This window comes from Sturnira hondurensis, unplaced genomic scaffold, assembly GCF_014824575.4.
Source record: "Sturnira hondurensis isolate 20B ecotype Veracruz unplaced genomic scaffold, ASM1482457v3 Scaffold0017082, whole genome shotgun sequence".
In the NCBI taxonomy this organism is placed as follows: Eukaryota; Metazoa; Chordata; class Mammalia; order Chiroptera; family Phyllostomidae; genus Sturnira; species Sturnira hondurensis.
In genome coordinates this window covers 3,097,757-3,107,610 of record NW_028089713.1, presented here as the reverse complement: position 1 = coordinate 3,107,610, position 9,854 = coordinate 3,097,757, and the positions used below count along the sequence as shown (strand labels likewise).

General features: G+C 40.9%; 1 pseudogene; it reads right to left on the bottom strand.

The window, feature by feature from the left end:
* Positions 1-6,806: 6,806 nt before the first annotated feature.
* LOC119001706 (glyceraldehyde-3-phosphate dehydrogenase-like) lies at positions 6,807-7,813 on the bottom strand (annotated as a pseudogene).
* Positions 7,814-9,854: the final 2,041 nt, after the last annotated feature.

The following is a 9,854-nucleotide window of genomic DNA, read 5'->3' as shown; positions in this document are numbered from 1 at the left end:
GATAGGTTGGCAGTCTCCTCATCACTTAGTTCTGAGGTTTGGCTGTTTTCTTTCCTTTGGGCCGTATTTCTTTGTCTTGGTGCAGCTGATAGGTTGTAAGGGGGCGGGGCCTTAGGTATTCACTAGGGCTGGGCAACCCTCTTTGCCCTGATGCCTGTGTGGGAGGGGCCAGAGAAGGAAAAATGCCACTTGCCTGCTAGTCTCAAGTGCACTTTCCAACAGACTTTTGGGTCAGACTGGAAGTATCTCTTACCTTGGCAACCCCAGCCTTGGCCCACAATCAGCTGAGTCTCGGTTTTCCCCTTAAGTCAGTTCCTCCTGCCCTGCTCCAACGAGCTTGGCAGTCAGCTCTGCCCCTCAGCCGCCTGTCCAAGGTTTTTCTGAGTCAGCCACGAGGTCCGCCTTACCAGTCTGGTTGTTCTGGTTGATTTTTCTTTAATTCCTCAATTATTGGAGTTCCATGCAGTTTGACTTTCTGGCAATTTTGGTTGTTTATTGATTTTAGATTGATTGTTATCCTCCTTTTGGTTGTGTGAGGAAGCAAAAAGGGTTTCTACCTACACCTCCCGCTTGGCCAGAACTCTATCTGCTTTTTAAAAAAGATTTTTAGAAATATATTTGATTTTTAGACAGAGGGGAAAGGAGGGAGAAAGAGAGGGAGAGAAACATCAATGTGTGGTTGCCTCTCATGTGCACCCCCACCAGGAACCTGGCCCACAACCTAGGTATGTGCCCTGACTGGGAATCAAACCAGTGACCTTTTAATTCACAGGCCAGTGCTCAATTCACTGAGCCACACCAGCCAACGCATGCTTTATCTGATATTAATATAGCCAATATCCCTTCCTTCCTTCTTCCCTTCTTTCCTTTCTTTCATTAAAAAAAAATGTATTTTGAAATAATTTTAGACTTATAGAAAAGTTACAACACTCATACAGAGATTTCCCACACATATTTCAGCAAAAATCCCCTAATGTTAACATCTTCTGTAACTACGATGTAATAATGAAAACTGAGAAATTAGCATTGGTACTATAGTATTAACATGCCTACAGACTTTATTTGGCATTTATCAGCTTTTTACCACTGTTTTCTTTTCTGTTCCAGAATCCCACATAATAATTAGTTGTATGTCTTCTTATTCTTCTCCAGTGGCAGCTTCTCATTCATGCCTTGTCTTTCATGATCTTGACACTTTTGAATAGTATTAGTCAGTTATTTTATTTTACTTTTTAAAAAATCCTCATGCAAGGACACGCTTTATTGATTTGAGAGAGAGAGGAAGGGAGAGAGAGAAGAATTGATGGAGAGAGAAACATCAATCAGTTGCCTCCTTTATGAGCCCCAACTGGGAATTGAACCTGAAACTTAGGTATGTGTCCTGACCAGGATTGAATCCACAACCTTTTGCACTACAGGAGGACGCCCCAACCAACTGAGCCACCTGCCAGGGAGTTAGTCGGTTATTTTGTAAACTATTCCTCGATTTGTCTTATGTCTGAGGTTTTCTCACGATTAGACTGAAGTTATTCAGTTTTGGAAAGAAAACTGCATAATGTGTCCCTAAAAGTTCATTGTATTAGCAGGTACATGACATCAGTATGTCTTATTACTGGTGATTTTGAACTTGGTCACTTAGTGTCTGCAAGGTTGTTTCTACTGTAAAGTGTCTATTTTCCCCTTTAGTGATAAATAAACATCTGAGGGAATATACCTTCAGACTATTCAAATAAACAGTTTCTTCTCAAACTTCATGTTATTAATTTTAGCCTGTGAATCTTGCCTGTACCAATTATTACAGTGGTGGTGTAACAATGACTTTCTATTTCCTTCATTCCTTCTCCAGTTAACTGTAATTTATCTGTAAAGAGCTGTCCTTTCTCTCCCATCAGCTTCCTTTTTGATTAGTGTTTGTATGGTATATTCTTTTCCATTCGTTTACTTTTAATCTAACTGTATCTTTGTATTTAAAGTGGTATACAGCCTATGTTGTGGTATTTTAAAAAATTACTTATTCAAGTGAAATTCAAACAATGTAAAATCATCCCTTTTAAAGAGAACAATTGGTATTTAACACAATTAAAATATTGTGCAGCCATGACATCACGATCTATTAAAATTCAATCAGATGATCTCTGCCTTTCAACTGTTATAGTATACTTGTATACTATCTATACAAGTATGTAATAAATATAATTATTAATAGGATTGGATTTAGGGCTACCATATTGTCAGTCGTTTCCTGCTTTTATTTCTGTTGTTGTTGTTCCATCTTTCCTGCTTTTCTTTATTATTTGAATTTTTTAATTATTCCATTTTAACTTATCTGTTAGTTTTTTGCCTATATCTCTCTGGATCACCATTATAGGGGTTGCCTAGAAATTCCAGTGTATATAACTAACTTTTCATAGTTTACTCAGAGTTAATATTTTACTACCTCAAGTAATACATAGAACCATTTAACCACATAGGCCTCTTTACCCCTCCTCCTCTATAGTATAGCTATTATATATATGACGTGTACATTGGAAAATTCCAGTGGTTTAATTTTTGCTTTCACTCAGTCACACATATTTATTTTTAGAGATTTTATTTGGAATGAGGGGAAGGGAAGGAGAAAGAGAGAAACCTCAAGCCACTGAGTCACACCAGCCAGGGCTCACTTAGTCACACATATTTAAAGGAACCTTGAAAGAAGAAAAATAGACCTTTAGATTTACCTAACTATTTAACACTTTTACTACTGTTCTTTTATTCCTAAAATTCCAAGTTTTCCTCTGGTATTATTTCCCTTCAGCCTGAAGAGCTTCCTTTAGCAATTCTCTTAGAACAGATGTGTTAATGACATAGTCTTTTAGTTGTCTTTGATTTGACAATGCCTTTATTAGCCTTCGTTCTTAAAGAATGTTTTTGCTGGATATAGAGTTCTGGGTTGACAGATGTTTTCTTTTGGCACTTTCAAGATTTCATTCCACTGTTTTCTGGCCTCCGTGTTTTACAATGAGAAATCTTTTGTCACTGAAATCATTGTTCACCACTGTTTCACCCCTATATTTCATTTCCTCTGCTGCTTTCAATAATTCATCTTTGTTTCCAGCAGTGATATAGCTCTAGGTGGCACACCTAATTTCCCAACTTAGCTTCATTGCCAAGTTCCTTGACTACTTGTTCACCTCACATGTACTCTTAAATATATTTCATTTGGATTTATGTCCTCATGGCTTCCTGAAATCACTGTTGCAGTGGCATTAGTTTTAAATTAGCTGGATCCTTTTCAGTGCTTATGTTTCCTCTTATTATCAGCCAGCATTAATTGATACTTTATTATGTGCAAGGCTTTGTGCTAATAGCTTTACATATGTCATCCAATTGAATCTTCACAGTAACTCTATTACATAATATTATTAACCTCTTTTTACAAATGCTTGTAAAGTTCTAGCGATTGTGCCCAAGGTGTCATTGGTCAAAGTGGCAAAGTCAAGATTCATGCCTAGGTCTGTGCAACCCCAAATCATGATGCAATTATTGGCTCTTATTCACCATTTCCTGTTTCTTTAAACTCCTCTTTCTGAGAGAGGATAGTAAGAAGCTAGGAAAATTCCTAGGCAAGTGGAATGGGAAAACTGAGACAAGAAAATTATACAAGACCAAACAGTTTGAGCAACTTATAGCCAGCTGATGAGTCACAAGAACTTACTACCCTTAACCAAGAACACTTGAGAGTGAATAGTTTGTACCTCTCTTCCCTAAGCAAAGGACACATGGCTGAGATCTCCCTGGTCTGGAAGAGAGAAAAAAGAGACCCAGTTAACACCATCTGTGCCACCCAAAACCAAGGACAGACAAGTCATGGAAACAAATAACAAAAACCTTGTTAAAAGCCAGACAGACTCAAGATAAAAGTAAAACAGTACAGCAGACCAAAGAATACTCCCGACCCTTCACCCTGCCCATGAACTCATTTTGATGCATCAGCATATTAAAAATGCACCTGGAAATCTGATATATATTCTGCTGAAATCTTCCCTTCATATTCTCAGTCACAGAGAAAAGATAAAAAGCCCTCAGGACAGACCCAGTGCAGCTCACTCAAGAGCTTGCCCCTGCCCCTTCTCGGATACGAACTCTTTATTTCCTCCTAAACTCTAAGGGTCCCAAGGAGACTTGCAGCCAGGGGAGTAGTCTAGGGCAATGGCAGCTCAACCCAGGCTTAGCCCCTGACGCTGCCTCTGGGGCCCTCTTTATCTCTGACTTTTTATTGAGCTATAGGCAGTGACACCTTGGCTCACTTCTGTCTCCGTGACCCTTACTTCCCAGTGAGCTAACAGCAGCCCCGCCTTGGCTCAGTTCTTTCCTATCACGTTTTAGGGAGCCAAAGCAGAGCACTACCTAGATTCTCTCCTGTTACTTCTTCTACCTTAAGTCTTTCCTTCGTTTCATTCTCTCCAGCCTTAATAAATGTACTATTAAAAGTGCCTGGACTCATGTTGTGAAACCTTTCTTATACAAAGTCAAGAACCCACACACTCCAGAGCAGTGCCTGTACAGTAACACTCCCCTGGTTCAAGGACAAAATTCTACCTTAGTTTCCTTTCAAATTCTCTGGCTGCCAGTTCTCTAGTTCCTTCGCATGTTCTGTTACCCAAGATTGACTCCTCAAACCTCATTGTTCATGTTTCTTCTAAACTCTCCTAGAGACGGTTCTATTATATAAAAATGATACCCTTTTATAATGATCACACATATTAATATACAAAGGTACATAGTACAAAGCACACCATTCTTCTTCATGACAGCATAAACTTTATTGTATGGCTATACTCTTTTGTATTTATCATTATAGCAGTTACAAGTATTTAGGTTACATCATATTCATGTATGTGCATCATTTTTGCTCATGTATGAGTACAAATACAGGATAAGTTTCTAGATGTGTCATTTCCGGGTCAAAGTGTAGAGATGTCTTTTTAAAAACTAGCTTTTATGTAATAAAAGTAACACATATTTGGCTCAGTACAAAAAATATATAATAAAAACTCTTCTTTCCACCTCAGACATCTAGCTCCTCTCTCCTCAGTTAACCACTGTTAATAGATTCTCTAGAAAAACCTTTATGCATAAGCATGTGTATATGTGTGTGTACATGGTGTTTAGATTATTGTAGAAAGAGAAATTTTGTGTAGTTCCTGAGGTAAACTAAAGAGAGGGAAAGATGGAGAGGCAGCAAAACCGAAGTGGCAGCAATCTGAAAGATGAGCAACAGGTGGTAAAGGACTCAAACTAAGCAGAAGCAATGGGAATAGGAAACGAAAGTGTAGATTTAAGAAATATCTAAGAGGTAAAGTCAGTAGTAGGATTTTATAAGTATTTGAAGATGGAATGTGTGGGGGGAAGAGGACTCCTCATTACTTCCACATTTCTAACCTCAGTACCTGGGTTGATGGTGGGTGGCACTGTTCACTGAGACAAAGAGCTGGTGGGGACAGAGTGATCATTTCAGTTTTTGGTATATGGAATTTAAAGTAGCTCTGGCCCTGCCTGGTGTGGCTCAATGGATTAAGTGTCAGCTTGTAAACCAAAAGGTCGCCAGTTCTATTTCCGGTCAGGGCACATGCCTGAGTTGTGGACCAGGTCCCCAGCCAGGGGCATGTGAGAGCCAATCATTTGATGCTTCTTTCCCTCTCTTTCTCCCTTCCTTCCCCTCTCTCTAAATTTTTTTAACCTAAAAAAAATAATAAAGTGGTTGTGAAACATCCAACTAAAGATTCCTATATGCAGCTGGACAGAAATCTGGGAAACAAGCACATCTGAGCATCACCACATATAATTATATGACATACAATTAACTGATAGTTGAAACCAAGGAAATGGATGAAATAACCCGGGAAGAAAATGCAGAGTGTGACACCATGAAGGCTGAGGAGAGAATCCTGGGGAGCATGAAAAAAGTGAACGATAGAGAAAGAAAACCTGCAAAGGAACTAGAGAACTGGCAGCCAGAGAATTTGAAAAGAAACAAAGATAGAATTTTGTCCTTGAACCATGAGAGGGGGAGTTTAAAGAAATAGAAAATGGTGAATAAGGGCCAATGATTGCATCATAATTTGGGGTTGCACAGACCTGGGTGTGAATCCTGGTTTTACCAGTTTCACCAATGACACCTTGGGCACATCACTAAAACTTTACAAGCATTTGTAAAAAGAGGTTAATAATATTATTTAATAGAGTTACTGTGAGAATTCAACTGGATGATATATATAAAGCTATTAGCACAAAGCCTCACACATAATAAAGTATTGATAAATGCTGGATAATAAGAGGGAAAATATGCACTGAATATGATCTATCTAATTTATTTATTTTTATTTTTGGTTAGGTACAGTGAACTTTATCGATTGTGCATGACAAAGTAGGGCTCCCTAAGCCTCTTTCTTTTCTTCAGGAGGTCTGAGTTGAACACTGCGGAGCTCAGGAAATTCTCAGTGTGTCGGGGGACTGATTTGGGGCAAGGACTCCCCAGCAGTTGAAGGTCTCTTTTCCTCTCACCAGGGCTGTTGGTCCAGGAGGCTCTTATTCTTTGGAGGCCATGTAGACCACAAGGTCCACCACCCTGTTGCCAAATTCATTATCATACCAGGAAATGAGCTTGACAAAGTGGTCATTGAGGGCGATGCCAGCTCCAGCATTGAAGGTAGAGGAGTGGTGTCACTGCTAAAGTCTCAGGAGACCACCTGGTCCTTGGTATAGCCCAGGATGCCCTTGAGGGGGCCCTCTGATGCTTGCTTCACCACAAATTCATTATCATACCAGGAAATGAGCTTGACAAAGTGGTCATTGAGGGCGATGCCAGCTCCAGCATTGAAGGTAGAGGAGTGGTGTCACTGCTAAAGTCTCAGGAGACCACCTGGTCCTTGGTATAGCCCAGGATGCCCTTGAGGGGGCCCTCTGATGCTTGCTTCACCACCTTCTTGATGTCATTGTATTTGGCAGCTTTCTCCAGGTAGCATTTCAGATCCACAACTAACGCATTGGGAGTGGGGACACGGAAGGTCCTGCTAGTGAGCTTCCCATTCAGCTCAGGGATGCCCTCGCACACAGCCTTGGTAGCACAAGTAGAAGTTGGGATGGTGTTTTTGGCAGCCCCTCAGCTATCATGCCACAGCTTCCCGGCAGAGCCATCTACAGTCTCCTGGTTGGCAGTGATGGCTGGATCATTGTTATGAGTCCCTCCTCAATGCCTACTCTGTCATGGATGACCTTGGCTGGTGCAGGAGCTATTGCTGACAGTCTTGAAAGAGATGTCATACTTGTCATGGTTCACACTCATCTGAAACATGGGGGCATCTGTAGAAAGGGCAGAGATGATGACCTTCTTCGCTTCACATTTCAAGTGAGCCCCAGCGTCTCCATGGTAGTGAAGACACCAGTGGACTCCACAACACATTTAGCCCCAGCATCCCCCCATTTGATGTTGGTGGGATCCAGCTCCTGGTAGACAGAGATGGACTTTCCACTGCTGACAATCTTCCCATTCTCAGCCTGGACTGTGACTTTCAATTTGCCATGAGCAGAATCATGCTGGAACATGTACGCCACATAGTTGAAGTCAATGAAGTGGTCAGTGAGTGTGACAATATCCACGCTGCCAGAATTAAAAGCAGCTCTGTTGACCAGGCACCCAATACAGCCAAATCCATTCACTTTGACCTCCACCGTCATGTCTCAAGGTTGTAGATGGCACTATGCAGGAAGATGTGGCTGTCTGTTGAATAAAAGGAGCAGAGAGCCAATCCATCCAATTTAAAACTAATGCCCCTACCACAGTAATTTCAGAGAAGCCATGAAGACATAAATCCAAATGAAGTATATTGAAGAGTACAAGTGAGGCAACAAAGTAGTCAGGGAACTTAGCAATGAAGATAAATCGGGAAATTGGGTGGGAAACAAGGAATTGAGAAGAATGTTTCCCCCACCTTTTTTTTTAATTGATGGTGGCAGCAGGCGGGGGGCGGGGAGGGTTGGTAGGGTCATGTATGTAACTAGGCTTTGAAGAACAACCAGCGTCAGATAAGTTAAAATACAAGAGGCCTAGGGATAATAGGTAGGATCTAGAAGGGGTCATTCTTTAATGCTTCCATTGACTCTTCACTGTGATCACTCCTGCTCAACATTACCTCTGGTTCAGGCTTTCTGAAACACAACTTTCCAAATGTCACATACCTCTACCTTTTTGTCCTATTTCAAAGCCTTCAAGGAATCCTTACGGTCCCTGAAATATTATTCAAATGCCTTCCTAACATTCAAGGCCCTTCATAATCTTGCTCCAATCCACTTTTATGATGTTTACTCTTTCCATAACCTGTGGACCTTTTCCTGGTTGAATTTCTCTTCTCACTCCTTTAGGTGTCTCCCTAACCTAGCTTTCCCCCTTGCCTTCACTTAGCCTCTCACCTCTGTTCTGAGGTCAATTGACTTGAGGTCGATTTAAGCCTCCCTCCCTTCAAAAAGTACTGTGTTTCCTGCAACTGCTCTTTTCTGTGGCTGCCTCTTCCTTTTAACTTTCCTGGACACTAAAGTGGAGGTTGCAGGCCAGTCTACAAAGCACAAGGTGATTTTTTAAGGTTTGTTTTCAGTTAGCCTCCAAATTTACAAATCAGAAATTTGGACATTATTTAAAAAATCTGAGCCCTGGCTGGCGTAGCTCAGTGGATTGAGCACGGGCCTGCGAACCACACAATCGCGGTTCGATTCCCAGTCAGGGCACATGTCTGGGTTGCAGGCCAGTTCCCAGCAGGGGACGTACAAGAGGCAACCATACATTGATGTTTCTCTCCCTCTCTCCTTTCCTTCCCCTCTAAAGATAAATAAATAAAGTATTAATTTAAAAAAAATCTGAATTTATAGCTTCTCTTGAAAAATTGGAAGATGTATTGTCACTCAGTCTACATTTCCTCCTAGCAAACAGGGGCTGGAGTTGGTAACGGCTAGCCCTATAGTTAGGGCATGCACTCCAGTTTTATTCTTATGTGTGGCTCACCATACTCACATACACATGTGCCTGGCTCATGTAAGCTTTTGATTTTGTAACCCCAGGTTCAAACTATGGCTGGACACTTGGTGTACACTAGCTGGTGGTTATTTATCTTTATATCCATCATGTCTTCCAGGAAAGTTCCACATATCATGCCTATTTGAGAATCCCCACAATGCCTAGCACAATCACCTAACAATAGAATATTTAGCATAAGATAAATGATGATGATATTGATAATGAAAACCTAGTTTGCCTTTTCCTAGTTAACCTATCATGCAACGAAACTACAGTTAGCTCACTCCAAAAAGAAATACCAATAAAAAAATATTCTATGTGAGGAAATCAAATAGCCTAAGAAAGCATTGGGAGTAGACAGGCAGCACCAGGAAGGTAGACTTCAGTAATACCAGCCCAGGTCCTGCAGCTAGAGCAAGAAGTTTGAAATGTATCCGTTGTAGTTAGTAGGTATTTGTGACTCCCATACAAAGCTTCTTGCTGGAAGACTCTGTTGGTCCCAATTTCCTCGCTCATGTTGGACAGCTGAGACCTAAAGGCAGAAAGAAAAAGAGAAAGGATGATGGATAACAGTGATGGGCAGTGGGTTAGAGAAGGGACTATCCACTCATGTGGCAGTTACTTTTCCACACTATTTTCTAATGTGAGAAAGTACAAACTGAGGCTGCTCCCAACCTGTGGAACACACAGAGTTGGCTAGAAATTATGAGGGATAGGTTAGGATTTGAATCCGGATCACATGACTCCACAGTCACAACACTACTGCTATATGAAGAGATACGGATTTACCATGAGGCTAATTAAG